This window comes from Portunus trituberculatus, chromosome 39 (assembly GCF_017591435.1).
Source record: "Portunus trituberculatus isolate SZX2019 chromosome 39, ASM1759143v1, whole genome shotgun sequence".
In the NCBI taxonomy this organism is placed as follows: Eukaryota; Metazoa; Arthropoda; class Malacostraca; order Decapoda; family Portunidae; genus Portunus; species Portunus trituberculatus.
In genome coordinates this window covers 18565446-18586897 of record NC_059293.1, presented here as the reverse complement: position 1 = coordinate 18586897, position 21452 = coordinate 18565446, and the positions used below count along the sequence as shown (strand labels likewise).

The 21452-nt window shown below is 40.3% G+C and overlaps 1 protein-coding gene across 1 annotated transcript in view; it reads right to left on the bottom strand.

The window, feature by feature from the left end:
* The window catches only part of LOC123515434 (putative neural-cadherin 2), a 367250-nt gene that overhangs the window by 207697 nt on the left and 138101 nt on the right, over positions 1-21452 (bottom strand). The window contains exon 2 of the mRNA XM_045273998.1: positions 4305-4407. The gene's annotated coding sequence lies outside the window, so the exon portion shown is untranslated. The remainder of the gene's footprint in view (positions 1-4304; positions 4408-21452) is intronic.

Sequence of the window (21452 nt, the reverse complement as noted above, 5' to 3'; positions counted from 1 at the left end):
CACCATCACCACCACATGGGCTGTAGCATTAGTGGTATGGTGTAATGGGGGTGGTGACTGTTATTCTTTTCAGCAGGTTGACACGCACGCTCGCCAACATCTTCCAAAAAGCTAATGCCTTTCCCTATGCATCCAGTTAATTGCAGAGCCATGAAGGAGCATCATTCATTATTCTGGATTTATATATACACTTTTGCGAGAGAGAATTACACAGGCCCAGACGCATAATTTTCCCAAGTTACGTCTCGAGGAAGGAAAGAGGAACGAAAGGAGGAAAAAGTGAAGAAGGAAGGGAGAGAAAGGGAATAGAAGTGGCCGACAGGAAAAGATAGTGAAGGAGAGGAAACAGACAGGATGGAGAGAGAGAGAGAGAGAGAGAGAGAGAGAGAGAGAGAGAGAGAGACTGCATTGAAAGGTGGGAAGAAAGAATTGAGAGAATTGGTGCTGGCACGCAAAAGAGAAAAAAAATCAAGAAAGGGATGGCATCGAAGAAGAGAGAGAGAGAGAGAGAGAGAGAGAGAGAGAGAGAGAGAGAGAGAGAGAGAGAGAGACTTTAGATGGAACTCTTGAATTCAATATCTGATACATATCCCACCCGCGCGTGTGTGTGTGTGTGTGTGTGTGTGTGTGTGTGTGTGTGTGTGTGTGTGTGTGTGTGTGTGTGTGTGCGTGTGTGTGTGTGATGTCGCCGCCGAGGAAGATCAAAGAGAGCTAACGTGGTGTTGCGTCCTATAACCCCAGTAAGTATTCCAACTTCATAAAAATAAATGAATTTGAGGAATCCATTGCAACAATTTCCCCTCAAAAATTCAAATTATTTTATAGATTTTTGCTCCCCTCGCTGCCTTCCCCTTTTTTTTCTTTTTCTTTCATTTTTTCTTTATTTTTTTTGAAGGGGAAAAGTAAAGATTCAAAATTTTGCCTTCATATTTTTTCCAGGTAGGGAGAAAAGGGAGGATGTTCATATTTTTCTCCAGTAAATTCTTTTGTTTTCACATAGAATTATAAACGCTGGCTTGGATCTCTCTCTCTCTCTCTCTCTCTCTCTCTCTCTCTCTCTCTCTCTCTCTCTCTCTCTCTCTCTCTCTCTCTCTCTCTCTCTCTCTCTCTCTCTCTCTCTCTCTCTCTCTCTCTCTCTCTCTCTCTCTCTCTCTCTCTCTCTCTCTCTCTCTCTCTCTCTCTCTCTCTCTCTCTCTCTCTCTCTCTACTACCCATCCCTTTCTTAAATGTTTCATTTTTTACATGCCAACCTCGATTTTATCCTTTCTTCCTTTCCATATCGTATTTCTCTCTCTCTCTCTCTCTCTCTCTCTCTCGCTGGGTCGTCCTTTTCGATGCTCTGCGAGGGAATATGTTTATCGGAGAGAGGCGCTGTGATGCTGGAAATTGGTTTTGGCACATGTAAGATTTTCCCGCGCTGTGTAAAGGTGAAATCTCGCCCCCAACATTGCCAGATGGGAGGCTCTTATCTGGTGCTCATGAATATTCAGGCGTCATTTGCTTTCAGAATTTGACTATGAATTGGAGAGTTAATAGCGAGTTTGGGATGGTTCTTATGTTTTGTGGCTTGGTGATATTTTTTTTTTGTCGTCCGTGTCTGTGTGCTACGCGAACGCTGAATGTCACAACTGGTTGGTGTTCATGGAATTCGTGCCTACCTTTGCACACAGACTGGCTCTCCCGCGTATGATTTCCATGAGGCGAGCGCAATTGAGTATTAATATATGCATGCGCAGCAATAATTCATGGACACATACACATGCTGGCCGGCACGCAAAAACGAGCACGGGTAAACACTATAACACACACACACACACACACACACACACACACACACACACACACACACACACACACACACACACACACACACACACACCAGTTCTAAACACACAGACCATTATTGGCTCTTACTTTTATGAACCTCTCATTAAGGACTTTAGTGGTGTCATTATAAAGAAAGACAGTGGGTCTCAGGCGGGGGCGAGCCATTAGTGGTAGGTGGAGTTCCCTTGCAGGCGTTACAAGGCTTTCCCTTTCCCTAGCAGCCTTTCTGGGTAGCTGTTCTCCCCTCAAAAGCCGCCCGTATTGGTGCGTTGCGTTTCCTGAACCTCTTTGGCGTCATTTTCTTGTCGAGAGCAGTTTTGTCATCAGTTTAGTTGTCATATATGTCGAAACTTCCCGTGCAAGGACCTTAATCTCTTATATCAGTTTCATTCGGTTTCAGGCTTGTTTTGGCATCACTGCCGTAATAAACTTTAAATTGTTTTTGATTCCTAGTAGATTCAAGCAGTTCTGTCATCATAATTGCCGTCAAAACTTCATAAACCATAACTTATTCTCAGTTCTTTGCGGTTTTAGGCTTGTTTTGCTATCACTGTCATCAAAACGCAATAAACTTTAAAATTGTTTTCGATTCCTAGTGGTTCCAAGCAGTTCTGTCATCATACTCGTAATTGCCGTTAAAACTTCATAAATCTCAACTTATTCTTAGTTCTTTGCGGTTTCTTGTCGTGTGTCGCCAGTGAATAGCAGGTAATGATGGTGACTGCAGGAAATCATTATACTGTCGGGAATAACAAGCTAAGCAAGCAAAATAACACCCGAACCAGAGGAAGCAATCCAGCGCCTTAAGTAATGTTGGCGCGAGGCCGCCCATTTGGAAACAAAGTAGAGGTGAGAGCCACGTCCCATAAAGCACCAGTGTTTGCTGCCGCGCCGCCCTGCTTTTGCCCGCCGTCCACCTGTAAAACCTCACTGCCATAATGATTTTTTTTTCTTTTTTTATTTCCTAGCTTTACATTTTCACCAGGAGCCATTTCTCGCACCAGCCTCCACACCAGGACACAAGACTCGGTAACTGTTAAAAAGGGATAAGAATTGTGGGATTTGTAAATTCTCCATTCTACTTTTCACTTTATAAAATTAACCCTCTCAGTACCAGGACGCATTTTTATATTCATTCTGCTTGCTATTTGGCTATTTTATTCAGCGTCAAAGACATATTTTGGGATTAGAATAGTGAACACTCTTGCCATTAAATTTTTGACCTACACACATCCTTCCTAATGCAAATAAAATCGTATAATTATACCCTCAAAATTAAAGTAAAAATCCGTCACAGTACTGAAGAGGTAAGAAGAATCATTTCCTTACTACCACGCCGTCCACTTCCAAATCTCTAAGATATACAGCTCTAGATCACAAAGACACCCTCTTACGAATCACCAAGACACAGATAGCATTCCAAATCGAACTTAACATATTTTCAATTCAACAAAAAGGCAGACACGGACGGACAAATTTATCCTGAGCTGACGTTACGTAATTTACAAAAGGCACTGAGGCGAATTACGAGAATTTTTTTATCTCTAATTAACGAGAATACCTGGACGAGCCCTTATCACCACACTCTGTTTCCTCACCTCTGCCACAATGCTTTTCGTGCTTAGGGCCACAGAAACGTAACACTGCCGCTTGATTCATGCTCTCGCTCACTGATTTGTTCATGTACCCAACTTCTGTTTAAGAAATGGACGAATTTACACCTTTCTTATAAAAAACTGAAAATTATTTGCATGGTACCTGATTTTATTTATTTGGATAATCTATTACTTTACAAATAATCAACAGTTTTGGTAGAAATACAAAGCTAGTTTACAAGACAAGTCACGAGCAGAGTTACCGTGATATGTTACAAAATTATAGTAACATTTGGCGATACAGAATATAGTAAGAGCAGTAACGTGGCTTCTTCCTGCAGGGAATAAATGGCGCCTGGACTTGATGTGTGGCCGGCACGTCGAGATGGCGATCAGTCCACTCAGCTGAATGGAACCCAATAAATACCGCGCTAAATTTACGGCGGTAGGAGGTCAGGTCCGCCCATTAAGCCTCTTCCCAATCCACACTAGTTAGGTTATGTACGGCAGCCCCTATTTACTTGGATGTGCTTGAAAAAAAAAAAAAAAAGAGATTTACTAACTACTTAAAACAAAGGAAAAATACATAATGACCAGCTTACTTCCCACAACAGCTTTCATTTCTTCTGATGTGCTTGAAAAAAAAGGTCTATAAACTACTTAAAACAAAGGAAAAAAATATAATGACCAGCTTACTTACCAGGACAGCCCTTATTTCTTATGCGCTTAAAAAAAAAAAAGCTTTACCAACGACTTAAAGGAAAATACATAATGACCAGCTTACTTACCAGGACAGTACCTATTTCTCCTTATGTGCTTGAACAAAATAGGTTACAGCTACTTAAAACCAAATAAAAGAAAAATACATAATGACCTACTTACTTATCACTTCTAGTAAAGTTGATCGTAAAGGGATTCCAACCTGGGCGACTCTACAGACCTCACACTGATTTGTCTTTCGGCGCTCCCTAATTAGGAAGCATACCTGGAAAGAAACGGGAAATATAAAAGTTAGAAATTGTCGAAATGCGAAAAAGACCAACAGCCAAAACAGCTCTCTCTAATTGGTGTTATTTAGTAGCTAATAGCATATACAGACTTCCCATAACCTCCTATTTTATGAAGCATTTAACCCCTTCAATACTACGACACGTTTTTATATATATTCTGCTTACTATTTGGTGATTTTATACAGCTTCATAAACCTTTGTGGGGATTGAAATACTGAAGACTGTGGCTGTAAATCTTCTAGCCTCCATAGAGCCTTCCTAAAGTAAATAAAACCATCTAATCACACTCAAAAATCATAGTAAAAATTTGTCCCAGTAGTTAAGAGGTTAAAAACGATGTCTTAAAAGAATAGAATCGTCCAAGGACCAGGTAATTAAGGTGTTAAAGGAAGTGCAAGACAAAGTTAATTCATTGGCAAAATAAAAAGGCATGAGGGCGTTTGGTGTAATCGGGGCTATTTGGGAGATGGTCAGAAAATCTCTCCGGGTAACATATGGTTCTGATGACCCTGTCGATCCACTGAATTTATCTCCTCTGGTTTTTCGCAGATTCCTTTCAGTGCCTGGGTATTTTTGGTGCACTTGCTTCCACCTTTTCCTATGAAAACTCCAGCTGCCTTTGTGTACCGACACCTTTGTTCTTTGTAGTATGTTAGCTTCATTTCCATACTTGTTATGTATTGTTTTTCAAATGATTTTTTTACAAGCATAAGTTAAATACAGTGGTGAAATATATGAAACACACACACACACACACACACACACACACACACACACACACACACACACACACACTGCAAAATTGAGGAAAAACAAATTCTCATCTGTTTTATTCCTTTACGAGAGAGAGAGAGAGAGAGAGAGAGAGAGAGAGAGAGAAGTTACAGACAATCCCATTGTTTTAGGTTTGATTTTTTTACTGAACTTGTCCGTCATTAAAACTTGATCACTCTGCAATTGACAAATGTATGCAGGTTTTCACATTTCTGCTATTTTTACTTCAGGAGCGTTTCACTGATTGTTGTCTGGATCATATCCTGCTATCATCACTGCTATTATCAACCTATCATCACCGCTATCTTTATCTCTCATGCCTCTCATGATTTTCTGTATCTTTTAACTCCTCCTCCTTCTCCTCCTCCTCCTCTTCCTCCTCCTCCTCCTCCTCCTCCTCCTCCTCCTCCTGCAAAAAAACTAATAATGTGTGAAAGAATTCTTTGTACAAACATTTCGAGACAGCAGACGTGCTAAAGTCAAACTGTAAAAACCGTGTTCAAACCTTTACGAATTTTTTTTTTTTTTTTAGTCTTCCCTTACTATGCCTTTTTTATTTCTTGCATTTCCTGTTTCGAATGATATGCAATTCGTGTAAAGATATTTTTTGACACTTGTTTTGCTTTCGTATCAATTAAGAGCAAGTGCTAAAAGAAATACGCTTAATTATTATGTGTTTAATTTCGTCATGCACTGATGGGGTCACTGTTGTTAGTCACCTGTGTGCTTCCTACCTCTCCATTCCTCTAGTTATCACGACTACCAAAGGAGACAGTATCAGTAGCAGTGACAACTATAACAACTCGAATAACCACGACTCTATCAACAACAATAACAGCAACAACAACAGTAACAATCGCGGCCGCATCTGCTTTTGCTTTTACTGTTGTTGTTGTTGATGAGAATGATGACATTTTTATTGTAGTTAGTCATTCAAGCTGTTACAACAACAACAACAACAACAACAACAACAACAACAACAACAATTACTACTACTACTACTACTACTACTACTTCTTCTTCTTCTTTCAATGCACATTATCCCGCAACGCCACACCACACCACACCACACAATACCACACCACACCACAGCGCATCACACCACAGCCATTCCACTCATGCAAAATATCCAGCACGACCCTACATTACTGAAGCCAATCACGGGTTGCAGCCTCCAATATTCCCCTGATAAGGAGCAGCTCCAGGCGGGGAAGCGTCGGTCAGAGTAATGCATTTAAAGTGGCCGTGTAATGAGGACGGGAAGGGAGTGGCGGGCTGCGGTGCCTGCTAAAAATATATGGAAATGCAAAATGCACCTGATACTAAAAAGAGATTTAGCGTTATTGTAAACCATAAACATCTTGCTGCATGATGACTGCTATATTCTTTTATTATTTTTTCTCTTAGTTCATGACTGCCAGTATTTTATTTTCTTTGTAGATATACATTTTTGGTACTCGAAACTTTTATATTTTTTTTCTTAGTTTAGTTCCTACTTGATGTACCTTTCTTTCGCCTTAAAGAAATTCATTTTTGTGGATGGTAAGAACAAATACAATCATGAAATTCTTATTTATTACATATAGACATATTTCAACTACCTCCTCACTCTGGCAATTCTTCCTGCAAGTACGAAGGCAGCGGCTCATTCCTGCCTCGACACGCAGACACGGAAGCGTATTTGGATCCGTAAGTATTGTTTAGAGAAGCGCGCTTGTGTGGCTTTAGAAGACAGTAGTGGGAGAAGTGTCCATCGGAACTCTCTCTCTCTCTCTCTCTCTCTCTCTCTCTCTCTCTCTCTCTCTCTCTCTCTCTCTCTCTCTCTCTCTCTCTCTCTCTCTCTCTCTCTCTCTCTCTCTCTCTCTCTCTCTCTCTCTCTCTCTCTCTCTCTCTCTCTCTCTCTCTCTCTCTCTCTCTCTCTCTCTCTCTCTCTCTCTCTCTCTCTCTCTCTCTCTCTCTCTCTCTCTCTCTCTCTCTCTCTCTCTCTCTCTCTCTCTCTCTCTCTCTCTCTCTCTCTCTCTCTCTCTCTCTCTCTCTCTCTCTCTCTCTCTCTCTCTCTCTCTCTCTCTCTCTCTCTCTCTCTCTCTCTCTCTCTCTCTCTCTCTCTCTCTCTCTCTCTCTCTCTCTCTCTCTCTCTCTCTCTCTCTCTCTCTCTCTCTCTCTCTCTCTCTCTCTCTCTCTCTCTCTCTCTCTCTCTCTCTCTCTCTCTCTCTCTCTCTCTCTCTCTCTCTCTCTCTCTCTCTCTCTCTCTCTCTCTCTCTCTCTCTCTCTCTCTCTCTCTCTCTCTCTCTCTCTCTCTCTCTCTCTCTCTCTCTCTCTCTCTCTCTCTCTCTCTCTCTCTCTCTCTCTCTCTCTCTCTCTCTCTCTCTCTCTCTCTCTCTCTCTCTCTCTCTCTCTCTCTCTCTCTCTCTCTCTCTCTCTCTCTCTCTCTCTCTCTCTCTCTCTCTCTCTCTCTCTCTCTCTCTCTCTCTCTCTCTCTCTCTCTCTCTCTCTCTCTCTCTCTCTCTCTCTCTCTCTCTCTCTCTCTCTCTCTCTCTCTCTCTCTCTCTCTCTCTCTCTCTCTCTCTCTCTCTCTCTCTCTCTCTCTCTCTCTCTCTCTCTCTCTCTCTCTCTCTCTCTCTCTCTCTCTCTCTCTCTCTCTCTCTCTCTCTCTCTCTCTCTCTCTCTCTCTCTCTCTCTCGTTGTGATGCATTATATGCAGTAAACATTGAGGGGTGTTAGTTTCCTTCCCTTTGTATTACTTGGAGGGAGGCGGTGTGGTGTGAGCAAGGGAGGGCGCGAACCACAACACGCATGGACCTGATGAAAATGTCTAATTCATTATTGTTATTAGTATTATCATTTTCATTATTATTATTATTATTATTATTATTATTATTATTATTATTATTATTATTATTATTATTATTATTATTATTATTATTATTATTATTATTATTATTATTATTATTATATTATTATTGTTATTATTATTATTATTATTATTATTATTATTATTATTATTATTATTATTATTATTATTATTATTATTGTTATTATTATTATTATTATTATCATCATCATTATTACTATTATTATTATCATTATCATCATCATTATTATTACTGTTATTATCATCATTTGTATTATTATTACAACGACACGGCCGTAGTCGTTATGTACAGTGTATTGTGATAAGACAATTTACTGTCTTGAAAGCAACAGATAGTTTTGTTTTACCATCACATCTTACACACTCTCTCTCCCTCCCTCCCTCTCCACTCCTTGTCCTTTTCACCGCCTCGCCGTCTTTGTCTTATGTTTATAGAAGATTTTCTACTCGAAGTGAAATATTCTCTCGTACCTGATGACATACGACGCAATTCGTTGTGGGCAGTATTCCGCAGGAGATGGCGCCCTCCGCAGGCTTCCTCTTCCTATTTTTCAGAGTCATAATACTCCTTGATAGCGACCCATTTCCAGAAACCAATAGAAACTTGTGTGAACATAAATATATACACTGTACATTGAAGGTTCACTAGGCAGGGACTTACACCCTCTCATGTGAAGTATGTAGCTTGGTTCTCTATTGAAGTTGTTGGGAAAGAATGCATCAGCGACTTAGGAGTTGTGGTGCGGTGAGGTGAGATGAGATGAGGTGAAGTGAAATGAGATGAGGTGAGGTTCACTTTTATTGGTGAGGAATAATGATGAGATGCGTAGTCAGACTATAGCAGGCAGCCATAACGCCACCAACAACTTCTGCGGGGTATTTACTGGGATCTCTTGCAGCAATAACGGATCCAACGTGAAATACAAATATGTTTTCTCTTTTCCTGTGCTGGAGGTCCATATGCAGGTGACTCAAATGTGTGCCTCAAACCATCAGAAGAGCAACACTGAAGATAGAGAGAAAGAATCAACCTGCAAAATAATAAAATGAATAGATAGATGAAATGAAATAATAAATAGATATGAATATTCACGGAAAAAGAATAATTGTGCGTGTCTGTATCCGCACATGTCACTATTTATATATTTAGTGACGAAAGCTGGTATTTACTTCACTTTTTTTTAACATAGGCACGAAAGTCAAGCGTGTGAGGTGAAATTGGTTCAGATTGGAAGCCTCTTGTTAACTCGTTGCTTTGGATCGTGAAATTGAGCGAAGGAAGGAATGAATTTTATTTTGCTTCTCTCTCTCTCTCTCTCTCTCTCTCTCTCTCTCTCTCTCTCTCTCTCTCTCTCTCTCTCTCTCTCTCTCTCTCTCTCTCTCTCTCTCTCTCTCTCTCTCTCTCTCTCTCTCTCTCTCTCTCTCTCTCTCTCTCTCTCTCTCTCTCTCTCTGAGCAGTCTCACTCTTTTCTACTGTAATGGTCCTGCCAATACAGACGTTCGTAAAGTAGCAGTATTGTCCCTTCCTTGCTCACGGCTCACTTGTTTACCTGACACCTGCCTCTCTTTCTCTTTTCACCTCGCCTTATTCTTTTATCCAGGTAATCTCTCTCTCTCTCTCTCTCTCTCTCTCTCTCTCTCTCTCTCTCTCTCTCTCTCTCTCTCTCTCTCTCTCTCTCTCTCTCTCTCTCTCTCTCTCTCTCTCTCGGTCTGGCATCATCATCATCATCATCATCACGATCGTCACCCTCATCACGGGAGTTTTATTGCTTTCATTATCGTCACCCCAGTACCGTAATGAATATCGCGTGTAGGGAGAGTTTAGATTGAATGAAATGAGTTACAGCTTAAAGGATAATTAGATCATCTATTAATACAGACCTATTAATGAACCGGTCAATACCTCCATGCAATATTTTCAGCTATTCCATCTCTGTAAACGCTTCCGTGGTGCTTTGGCTACCTCGTATCTTTTTTGTTTTCCCTTTAAAGCATTTCCATTAATTCCTTCAATACTGGGATGCATTTTTACTATGAAATTTGTGTACGATTAGACCATTTTATTGACACTAGGAGTAGTCTATGGAGGTCAGAGGATTAATGGACAGAGTCTTCACTATTTTGATCACCTACCCACGTTTCTGAAGCTGTATATTATCTATCACCAAATAGCAAGATTATGGAAACACGTCGTGAAATTAACTGTAAACGATTTTTATCCACATATTTTCTTAAGACATGCCACTTTCAAGTTTAAAATATTCTTGTCTCGTGTGGCGTCGTACTTGCATAATTTTGACACTGTTGGTATAGGACTTATTTCACTTAAGATGATGAACTGTAAGCGTTTTTCTCCACACATTTTTTTAAGACTTAGGAAGAGTGTATTTGGTGCAGGTTGTGTGTCTTGTAGTTTATGTGTGAGTTATGTGTCTGAGATCTATTGTCATTTTCAGATATTCGTGCCTCATTTGACGTCATACTTCACTGATATTGACACTACTGCTACAGGGGTAATTTCACTCTGCCTGTGCACTTAATATCCTACCAGTTATTAGTTGTTGTTCCGCCTTCACTTCCCTTTCCCTGCTTCTCCCTGTGTTCCCTATCTTGTACTTCAACTGTTTCCTCTAATAACTCCAATTGCAAGGTATTCTTTTTTTATTTGCTCGCAGTTTCTCCATTTCATAGTTGATATTGACCATAATCTTCTATCTCCCTCATCACCTTAACCTCAACCTCGCTTCTGTTTCCTCACCTTTCTCCGGTGTATTTCTGATTAATATTTCAGAGACAGTGTGTACCTTCGCCCCGCTAGAGTAGAAATTTCATACCTGCGGCTTTGGAATTGATTAAATGCATTAAACATTTTCCTTATTGGTTGATGAATAAATAATTAATGTGAATTATACAGCAGTCGTTCGTCTGTTAACAAGTTTTTTTTTTCATTTACCATAATCTGAGTTTTATTATTCCGCTCTTTTGTTTACTTGATTGGGTTTCAACTAGAAAAATCGTAAATGGTTGCGAAGGGATTAAACGAAATCATATACACTTTCTGAGCTCGTGTCGTAAATTGAGCAGTATTCCTCGCCTTGCCTCTCTCGCCTCAACACACACACACACACACACACACACACACACACACACACACACACACACACACACACACACACACACACACACACACACACACACACACACACACACACACACACACACACATCATTATCTCAGTCAGCAGCGTGATACCTCTAGGGTTACACGCCTGTATTGCCCGGAAGAGACACAAGAAAAGAAAAAGACGTGTGCAGGAAATCGAGAGAGGCCTCAGTGTTAGTCTCATTTTCTCCCACTAATGAGTCATATGTGATTTACTTATTTTTTATTATTCACTTACCTATTGAAAGTTTTGTCTGGTTTAGCTCAAGACTCATGCGTCATTGTGTGGATGGTTGGTAAGGCAAACATCACAGCACAAACACGGATGTTGGCAATGGTTAGCGTCACTTTAACTCACCAGAAGTCTTCCCCTCTGGGTCGAGTCACGTTCATCATTAGCAGCGTGATAGTTGAGCCTGTACTGGCCGTAAATGTCTGTCAGTAGTGCCCTGTGACGTGTAGACAGTGATAAGCCTACCTTCCCTTGTCAGAGCGTTGTGTTTGGCCACTTCTCTGAACACAGCAGAAAAGTGGTAATGATTCACATGTTCTTGGTCTTCATCGTATCGTACAGCCCTCTTTGCTTTATCTTCAGTCCTCTTCATACGTGGTCCCTGTTCCTTATGAGCTTCACCCATTCCTCTCAGTCCTGCGTTGCCTCATCTACTTTTTGTTTTGTCATTTTGGTCATCCTTGCTTTCTCTATTCTACTTCATATACGTCATCCTTTTTATGAGCATGGTCTTCTTCTCCTGTTTAAACTATAACGATCTCTTCTCCAATACTCTCCTCTTTAGTATTACTCTCCTGAGGTAATTCACTGTTTACTTATCCTCTCTTTTCGAATTTAATGATGAACTTCAGTAGTTTCTCTGTGGGAGTATTATTTTTACATTCATACGTGTGCCTCAGTATTATTTCCTAGCGCTTTGAAAAATGATGACAAATTAAAGTATTCTATAATTTATACGAACTGAACGACCAAGATAAAACTGAAAAGAATCACTAGGTATATAAAAAGAGTGCAATATACTTGTGACAGCTACGTGGTACAGTGGAACCATGCGTGCTTTGTGGTCCGAGGCGTCTCCAAGCGCATGGGTTCGAATCCTGACCACAGTCCGAGTGTAGGTTAGGCTTCCTCACTCGGGTTAACGGTTTCCTAGCGGGTGGGTTTTGAGATAGGAGCTACCCCCAAAATGTATCCCCTTTAGCCCATAAAATCCCGTGAAAAGCCCACATGGTAAAAAAAAAAAAAAAGAAAAAAAAAAAAAATATATATATATATATATATATATTCGCTCACTTTTGTCCATCACATTAAGTACTTTTTTGCATTTTTGAGGTAGTTATTTTTGTGCCTTGTGATCCCAACATAACATTCTCTTTTTAATTTCCTGTATATATATATTTTTCGTGTCATCCTTTACTTTTACTCAATATTCTTTACGTTTAAGTTCTCCCACTGCCAGCCAGCGAGTCACACGCTTATAAGCAGCAGTTCAATCTATCTGTTTCATATTTCACAGCACATCCTAGATATCAGCAAGTTGCCTCACCATACGAGCCACGTCCTTCCAGCTCACTCCTCCCCACGTATCACCAGCATCCGTCAGCCTACGTGGTCCAGTGACTCCATACCACTCTCTCTTCACCCTGCACGAGGCGTTTTCCCTCCACTTTCCACCCCTCTCTTTAGATGTATGAATGATCTAATACTCTTTCATCTTTCCCTTTTCTCTGCTTGTCTAGAACACTCCAATCGTTTTCAGGAAATCTCTAACTCTTCGAACTATATATGTCTTTGTTTACTCTGTTGAATTCCCGGTTTGTATTTGTTCCTCTCTTATTAATTTCTTAAAAATTTATATGTATTTAATCTTCTACCTAATTTGTTGTGCTTTACTGAACACTCACAGCAGCTAACTTTGCAATGCCTCCGAAAATTGTTGTTTGTCACCGTTCATGGCTCTCCCACCTCACTCTGAAGCTCTCTCTATATATTTCACTTCATGACATTTCTCTCCTTTACTTTCTTAGATTTCTTCTCTCACTCCCTCCTATCAGGTTCTATAAGTACAACCAGCGGCTCTTGTGACATTTCCTCTTAGTATTGTGACCCTGACTTTCCTTCTGCTTGCTCCATGATTTCATATTTTGCTCACTTCGCCGGTTCCTGAATATTTTGAAACAACGAGGCCCAGGTCAGGTCACAAATCCCTGTCGTAAACGAATTTTATTGAACAATATCCTCTCTCTCTCTCTCTCTCTCTCTCTCTCTCTCTCTCTCTCTCTCTCTCTCTCTCTCTCTCTCTCTCTCTCTCTCTCTCTCTCTCTCTCTCTCTCTCTCTCTCTCTCTCTCTCTCTCTCTCTCTCTCTCTCTCTCTCTCTCTCTCTCTCTCTCTCTCTCTCTCTCTCTCTCTCTCTCTCTCTCTCTCTCTCTCTCTCTCTCTCTCTCTCTCTCTCTCTCTCTCTCTCTCTCTCTCTCTCTCTCTCTCTCTCTCTCTGCCCTTTCACAATACTTGCTGTCGTATAGTAAAAGCTTTTCTTACTTTTCAAAACGCCTCCGTTCAGCCTATGTGTAAAACTGTCACACTTGCAACATAACTGTGCTCTCCGTTTTGAAGTGCAATGTTGAAGCCTGTATCCTTGTAATACCCAAGATTCGTATCGCTGGATCAATTGGCAGTTTATAGTCAAAACGCTCTTTTTTTTCGTGTGTGTATCTTTTGCTCTCTCATGCAGGAACATTTTGGCAATTATCAGAGAAATATAGGCTCTCAAATTCAGGATTATTGCATATTTAATTTCTACTTATGAATCTAATGTCAAATAACCTGAAAAACGTAAACTTTCCTATGCTAACTTTCCTTTAACGAACCTGAACTTAGCCTTCAAGAGAATCCACATCTTGATAGTATTTTCCACCTGTCACTAATTCCTTTCCCATTTCTGTTATAATTTTGCACAATCTATACTTACATGAGCCTCACAAGTATGGAATCTATACTACGCAAGCTTCCTGGTATTCTCTGCACACATTACCTTAATTCATTACTGTAGCCGAACGAACTGGACCATTTCAAAATTTACCTTTACTTTTAGCTTTGGTTTCGTAGTGTTTGATTTTTTGTTATATTTTCCGGTTCAGTTCCATTTAGTGTTACCATTGTTTTCTCTTATCTTTCTTTTTTTTACTCTAATTTAACTTTGTCCTTTCCCTTCTCCTTTTTTTCGTAGCCCTTTGATTCCTGTTTAATCTCACGTACTTGAAGTGACTTTCCTTCAGCACTTCATTAACTCAAGACTCTCCAAACCGATCAGCATTTTTGTATTCCTCAACTTTCACACTCTTAACTCCCGTTTATCCTATTACCGCTGCACTCGCTCCTCTCATTTAACAACTTCTCAAGGGCCTCATCCCATCTTTTCTCTGCATCCTCACGCTCTAATACATTTCCATCTTCTGAAGCACGTCAGGGAGTTGAGTTCTCTTATGCATCATAAAATACTAACTTCCATCCTAAATACATTTTTTTTTTCAGCGGGAAGTAAGAAGAGGGAAAGGTTTTTTTTTTCTTTCCTAGCACATCAATCATAAGCTCTTTCCCTTTCCTTTTTTTTTCAACTAGAAGATGATGGTAGTAGTTATATTAATCTCTTTAGTACTAGGACTCATTTTTACCGTGAGTTTTTAGTATGATTAGACAATTTTATTTGCATCAGGAGAGGTCCATGTAGGTCAGAAGATTAGTGGCCAAAGTCTTCACTGTTTTAACCTCTCATAACTTTCTGAAGCTGTATAAAATCACTAAATTGTAAGCAGAAAAGTATGGAAACGTGTCATGGTACTGAAGGGACTAATAAGGTTGATGGTGGTGGTGATGGTGGTGGTGGTGGTGGTAGTGTTGATTATATTAACGTTAACATTTTTCTTTCCACATCCTGTCTTCCTGTCACTCAAGAAACGTTTAATATTTCCAGAACAGTTAGTTTCCCCTTCCGCTTTGTGTACGTTGTGGTGTGACACTCAAGCTTCATAAATAAGTCTTGTGTCCCTTTACTCAATCTAAACTGGACTCACTGCCACTTTGATGCGTATGCAGGAAGTCGAATCGAGATTTCCTTGATTAAGTACAGCCGCCACCCTCACCTGAACCCTCACCTGTGTACCGGCAAGGAAAGTTTTACCACAAAGCCCCACACTCATAGGGAAAACACTCGAGAGGGTTGTTGCAGGTCACTCGTATTATGTGTGTGTGTGTGTGTGTGTGTGTGTGTGTGTGTGTGTGTGTGTGTGTGTGTGTGTGTGTGTGTGTGTGTGTGTGTGTGTGTGTGTGTGTGTGTGTGTGTGTGTATGTGTTTGTATATATTTGCCTCCATTACTCGGCTTGTCTCCAGATCTTAAACAAGCAGAGAAGGACCATTTGTAGACGTCGTCATGAAGAGTGGCAGATAATTAACTCTCTCTCTCTCTCTCTCTCTCTCTCTCTCTCTCTCTCTCTCTCTCTCTCTCTCTCTCTCTCTCTCTCTCTCTCTCTCTCTCTCTCTCTCTCTCTCTCTCTCTCTCTCTCTCTCTCTCTCTCTCTCTCTCTCTCTCTCTCTCTCTCTCTCTCTCTCTCTCTCTTTCTTGATTTGCGAAGTGGATGCAACATTTAAGGACACTCGCGGCACATACATTGCTAAACTCTCTCCTCACCTCACGACTGGAGCCTGTTGATACACACACGAGCCTCCTTCACCTCGAGGAGCAAAATCTTCTCCCGCTGGCAGAGGGAAAGAAACGTGAGGCTAGTAGATGGTGCCATTTTCCGCATCAGACGGGTGAAGGACTTGTTTTTATATTTTATTTGTCTGTTTTCATTTATGTATCCAGTTATATTTCTCTCTCTCTCTCTCTCTCTCTCTCTCTCTCTCTCTCTCTCTCTCTCTCTCTCTCTCTCTCTCTCTCTCTCTCTCTCTCTCTCTCTCTCTCTCTCTCTCTCTCTCTCTCTCTCTCTCTCTCTCTCTCTCTCTCTCTCTCTCTCTCTCTCTCTCTCTCATTAACTCCCTTTATAAGTTCCTTCCTCATTTTTCTTATCCTCTCCTCTTACTTTCCCCCAAGAGTCCACTGCAAGTACATTTTCTCGCTCCTTTCTTTTCCATCGGCAGTGAAGGTAGGAAGGTACGCTTGGATGGAAGAGCTGAAGGAAGGAAGGGAGGAAGGAAGGCGAGGCACGGGAAAGGGAAAGTAGAGGACGCAGCTCTAACGTATTTAATCATTCGGAAATAATATATATTTTTTGCGTGGCCCGTCGGACTATTTATCTTGTCGTGTTGTCACAAGAAGGAAATTGCCTCATTCGTCTTTCGTCCTTTTGTAGAGGGAAGATTCTTTAGGCCGATCAGGACCCATTCAAACTCAACCAAGTCCGCCAACATCATTCACTCTGCGTCTAGTTCGAGGTTTTTGACAATGATTTACTCTCCGTCAGGTTACAGAAGAATAGTAACAATAGTGCTACTTACGAGATGAATTATAACAATACGATGAATGTCTCTTGGTGAGCGATGAATGAGTGTCTATCCCAACACCAAAAAAGTACCTAAACCATCTTGTCAAACAGCTGATAACTTCAACTCCCCACCCCCACACAAAACCATTCATATCTCTCTCTGGTAAACTCTGGAACTCCCTGTCTTCCTATTACTTGACTTGTAATTTAAAAGGGAGGTTTCAAGACATTTATTCCCCACCTTTTTTTTCTTTTAGCTAACTTTCTGACCTGCACGGGAACTGGTAGCTTAGTGGGCCTTTTTTCTCGTTTTATGTTGTCCTTTGCCAGCTTTTCTCCTCTTGCATAGAAACATATCTAATTGTGTGTTTAATCATATACGTCCACTTTCGCTGAGGTCGCATGTATCAACTGAAAATTCTAGAGTACTTGCTGTTGATTTATTGCGTCATTCGTAAAAAGAAACACTCGTAACAAGAAACACACACACACACACACACACACACACACACACACACACACGTCAGTCACAAAGAAAAGTTTAGAAAAGTAGAATGTACCATAAACTTGCTTCTTTTTTTCAATCTTTTCCTCATGATAAAAAAAAAATAACGTCAGTGTTTAGAGTATTATATCCAGATACGTAAAAATGAATAGATAGACTTGCTTTTTTTTGTCTTTTTTTTTTTTTACTGTAACAACAGCTATTTTTTTCCTTTTTTCTCTCCTTTTTTTTTTGTTCAGTGTTGCGAGGCACCGTGAGTAGGGAGGGAGGCAACTCATGGGGAACTAAAGCTTTTTTATATTTCAGTTCAAGTGACTTTTCATTTTTTTCAGTTGAGTTGTATTGTGTGTATTTCACGAAGCAGGAATTATTGGGGTGATTTATTCGTCTCTTCCATCAGGCCCCGTTTTATTTATGTATGGATGGATAGTGAGTCAATTAAATGAGTGTTCCGAATGTTGAGTGCGTTGACATTTCAGTAACGGTTCACACTGGATAATGATCGCGTCACTAACAGCTGAGAGATTCTTATAGAAATAAAATATTAATGATGAGGTACTGGCACGTGAGCACACACACACACACACACACACACACACACACACACACACACACACACACACACACACACACACACACACACACACACACACAAAGCGTAAATGCCTTTATAGTGTCACCCTCATTTAAGTCCGTGTACCTGATTCAGTCCATGCATACGTAATTATTAGTACCAGTTCAGCTTATAATGTTATCATAACAACAGCAGTTGCAGTTACTACTACTACTGCTACAACAACAAGAACTACTACTACTACTACTACTACTACTACTACTACTACTACTACTACTACCACCACAACAAGACCACTACCACCACCACCACCACCACCACAACAATAACAATAATAATACCACCAATAATACCACCACCACCACCACCACCACCAATAATAATAATAATAATAATAATAATAATAATAATAATAATAATAATAATAATAATAATAATAATACCACCACCACCACTACTACTACTACTACTACTACTACTACCACCACCACTACCACCACCACTACTGCTGCTGCTGCTACTGCTACTACTACTACTACCACCACTACTACCACCACTACCACTACTAATAATAATAATAATAATAATAATAATAATAATATTACTACTACTACTGCTACTACTATATCCATAAGAACACGCAGCACAGTAACTTATTTTCTTTGAGACATGAAGTACGTTAACCCAAATACCAAAAGGAATTCATGAGATTCATATTTTATTTTTATTTCATCTCGGCCAGAATTCACGGGAAGAGTTATTATGTCGTTTTTAACACCATGAACTGGTCATCATTTGTGCAGAAGTATAATGGAAACAAAACTGCAAGCCACAGGAGGATTTGTAGTTTGTAATCCAGATTATACACCTGGATTCACACATGACTAAATTGATGCGGAGGTCAAAAGAACATTGGACTGTATTTTGTAAGTGTTTTTTGGCTTGATCGTTGGTCATTTCACTGTTTTTCTGCCATAATTTCCTTCTCCCACTACTACTACTACTACTACTACTACTACTACTACTACTACTACTACTACTACTACTACTACTACTACTACTACTACTACTACTACTACTACTACTACTACCACTACTACTACCACTGCTGAAAAGTGCCGATGAAATACAAATGTTTTCCGTTTATTGTATGTGTTTGTGAGGAGTGGGTAGGGGGCCTTCACTATCGGGCGTAAGTGTGCGTGCCTAGGGTGTGTGTGTCGCACAGAGTTTGACAGCCTGGGAGTCCAATATAACTTTTCCTTTCCATTTTCTGTTGGTCTGAGGCGGCGGTAGTGAGGCTTTTGTTTGTATAAGTTTCATGTGCGTGTGGTTATGTTGGTGATTTTGTTTACTGCCCTCCTGGTGCTGGATAGAGGCGCGGGCTCTTCATTGTGCTACTACTGCTGCTGCTACTAATGCTGCTGCTGCTGCTGCTGCTGCTACATTACATGACTGTGTACATTAAGCTTAGTTTGTGCTTTTGTATTTATTCTGCAGTTTTTCCAGCATTTGTTGTTTGTGTTTAGGTAGCTCTGGAAAATTAGGAAAGTTTGTTGGTATTTATTCATGTTTGTGGACATTTTGATGTTCTAGATTTATTGGCTTAAGCGTTTCGCCAATTTATATATATATATATATATATATATATATATATATATATATATATATATATATATATATATATATATATATATATATGTGTGTGTGTGTGTGTGTGTGTGTGTGTGTGTGTGTGTGTGTGTGTGTGTTTGAACGCGTGTGGGTGTATGTGGATGTGCCCATGTGTGCCACCACATGTCGTGTCACATCATCTAAAAATGTCACTTCTTTCCTGTGTCTAGGTAAATATGGTCCTTTTGTTCCTCTCTCTCTCTCTCTCTCTCTCTCTCTCTCTCTCTCTCTCTCTCTCTCTCTCTCTCTCTCTCTCTCTCTCTCTCTCTCTCTCTCTCTCTCTCTCTCTCTCTCTCTCTCTCTCTCTCTCTCTCTCTCTCTCTCTCTCTCTCTCTCTCTCTCTCTCTTACTCTCTCTCTCTCTTTCTTTCTCATGTATATATCTGCATTCAGGAAATGTCAAAGAGACGAAGTTCTCTTTGATTTGTTGGCATGGGAATTTATCAAGGTCTTTGTATGTAGGTTGAGGTTCACTCTGGTTTTCATTGCGGCCATTAGCGGTGGCTTGGGCACCAGTGTCGTTGCACTGCGGGCTGCCGCGGACATTATGCATTCTACTTAAATTCCTTTTGTCTGTTAGGAAGATTTATATTGCAAATACTTGCCCGGACCAACTGCTGGGAAAGTGGTTTTTAATTTTCGTACACAGAGGAGCTGCCTGGATGAATAAGACAAAGGAGCGAGAGAGAGAGAGAGAGAGAGAGAGAGAGAGAGAGAGAGAGAGAGAGAGAGAGAGAGAGAGAGAGAGAGAGAGAGAGAGAGAGAGAGAGAGAGAGAGAGAGAGAGAGAGAGAATACATGATATTGCTGGCATCAAGAAGGAAAAAGGAAAAACGGAGAAAAGAGGGAGAAGAAAGAAAGAACGAAAGAAAAGAGACCATATTTACACAGAGACAGGAAGGAAGTGACATTTTTAAGATGGTATGACAAGACATGTCGTAACACACACACACACACACACACACACACACACACACAGGGATAGACAAAAGGAGAGATATTTTCTGGATTCATTCTTGTTGATATTGACAATCTATAGCACGACTGTAAAGCGAGTAACGAAATACCAATAAAGTTCTGTGGCGTTAAGGTGCATAGGTACACAACTCTTGGAGCGATAAATTAAAAAAAATATAAGTGAATTGAACAAAACCGGAATTGCTCTGTACGTATGTATATATGTATATATAGGTAAATAGGTTGGTATGCAGTAAGTAGGTAGATAATTCATGTTATTATTACTTATATACTCTGAAAATTTTAGTGTATTTAAGAGAGAGAAAATAAGAACAAATCCTTATACTGTACTTAACCTTACATTCTGGTTATTATTTAGTGATCTTATACAACTTCAGAAATTTATGCAGAAATTAAAATAGTGAAGACTGGCCATTAATCTTCTGACCTGCATAGACCCTTCCTAATCTCAATAAAATGGTCTCATCATACACAAATCTCAAGGTAAAGATGTGTCCTGGTATCGAAGGGTTTAAATCATTAAAAAACTACAATCAACAGAATATACTGAGGTAGCGAGCGATTCACCTTACTGCAATGTGATTCTGTATTCCCGTCACCCTCGAGACGCGTGAACAAGGCTGCATAAGTTGAGGTTATAGGAAACGAATCACACCATGAGCTCGGTAATAGGACTGCCACAAAAACGGGATGGCAGCGGGAAGCACCAGACACCCATGACATTTTAGTCTCGTCACGTGCTGAGGGTGTTTGGGTCGGGAGCACCTTACGTGTGAAGTGTAAGGAAGGGAGCTGGGGTGAGGAGCACGGGGAGATAATGGCCAATATTTTGTGGAGCACCTGACTCCCGCCACCTGGGACCTGCATCCCTCAGCTGCGAGAGGTGGAGCTATCGCGGCGTGAAACGAGAGAGAGAGAGAGAGAGAGAGAGGTACATTATAAATATAAGCAAATAGGGTAAAAAATAATTAAATCAGTTTTCAGCGTC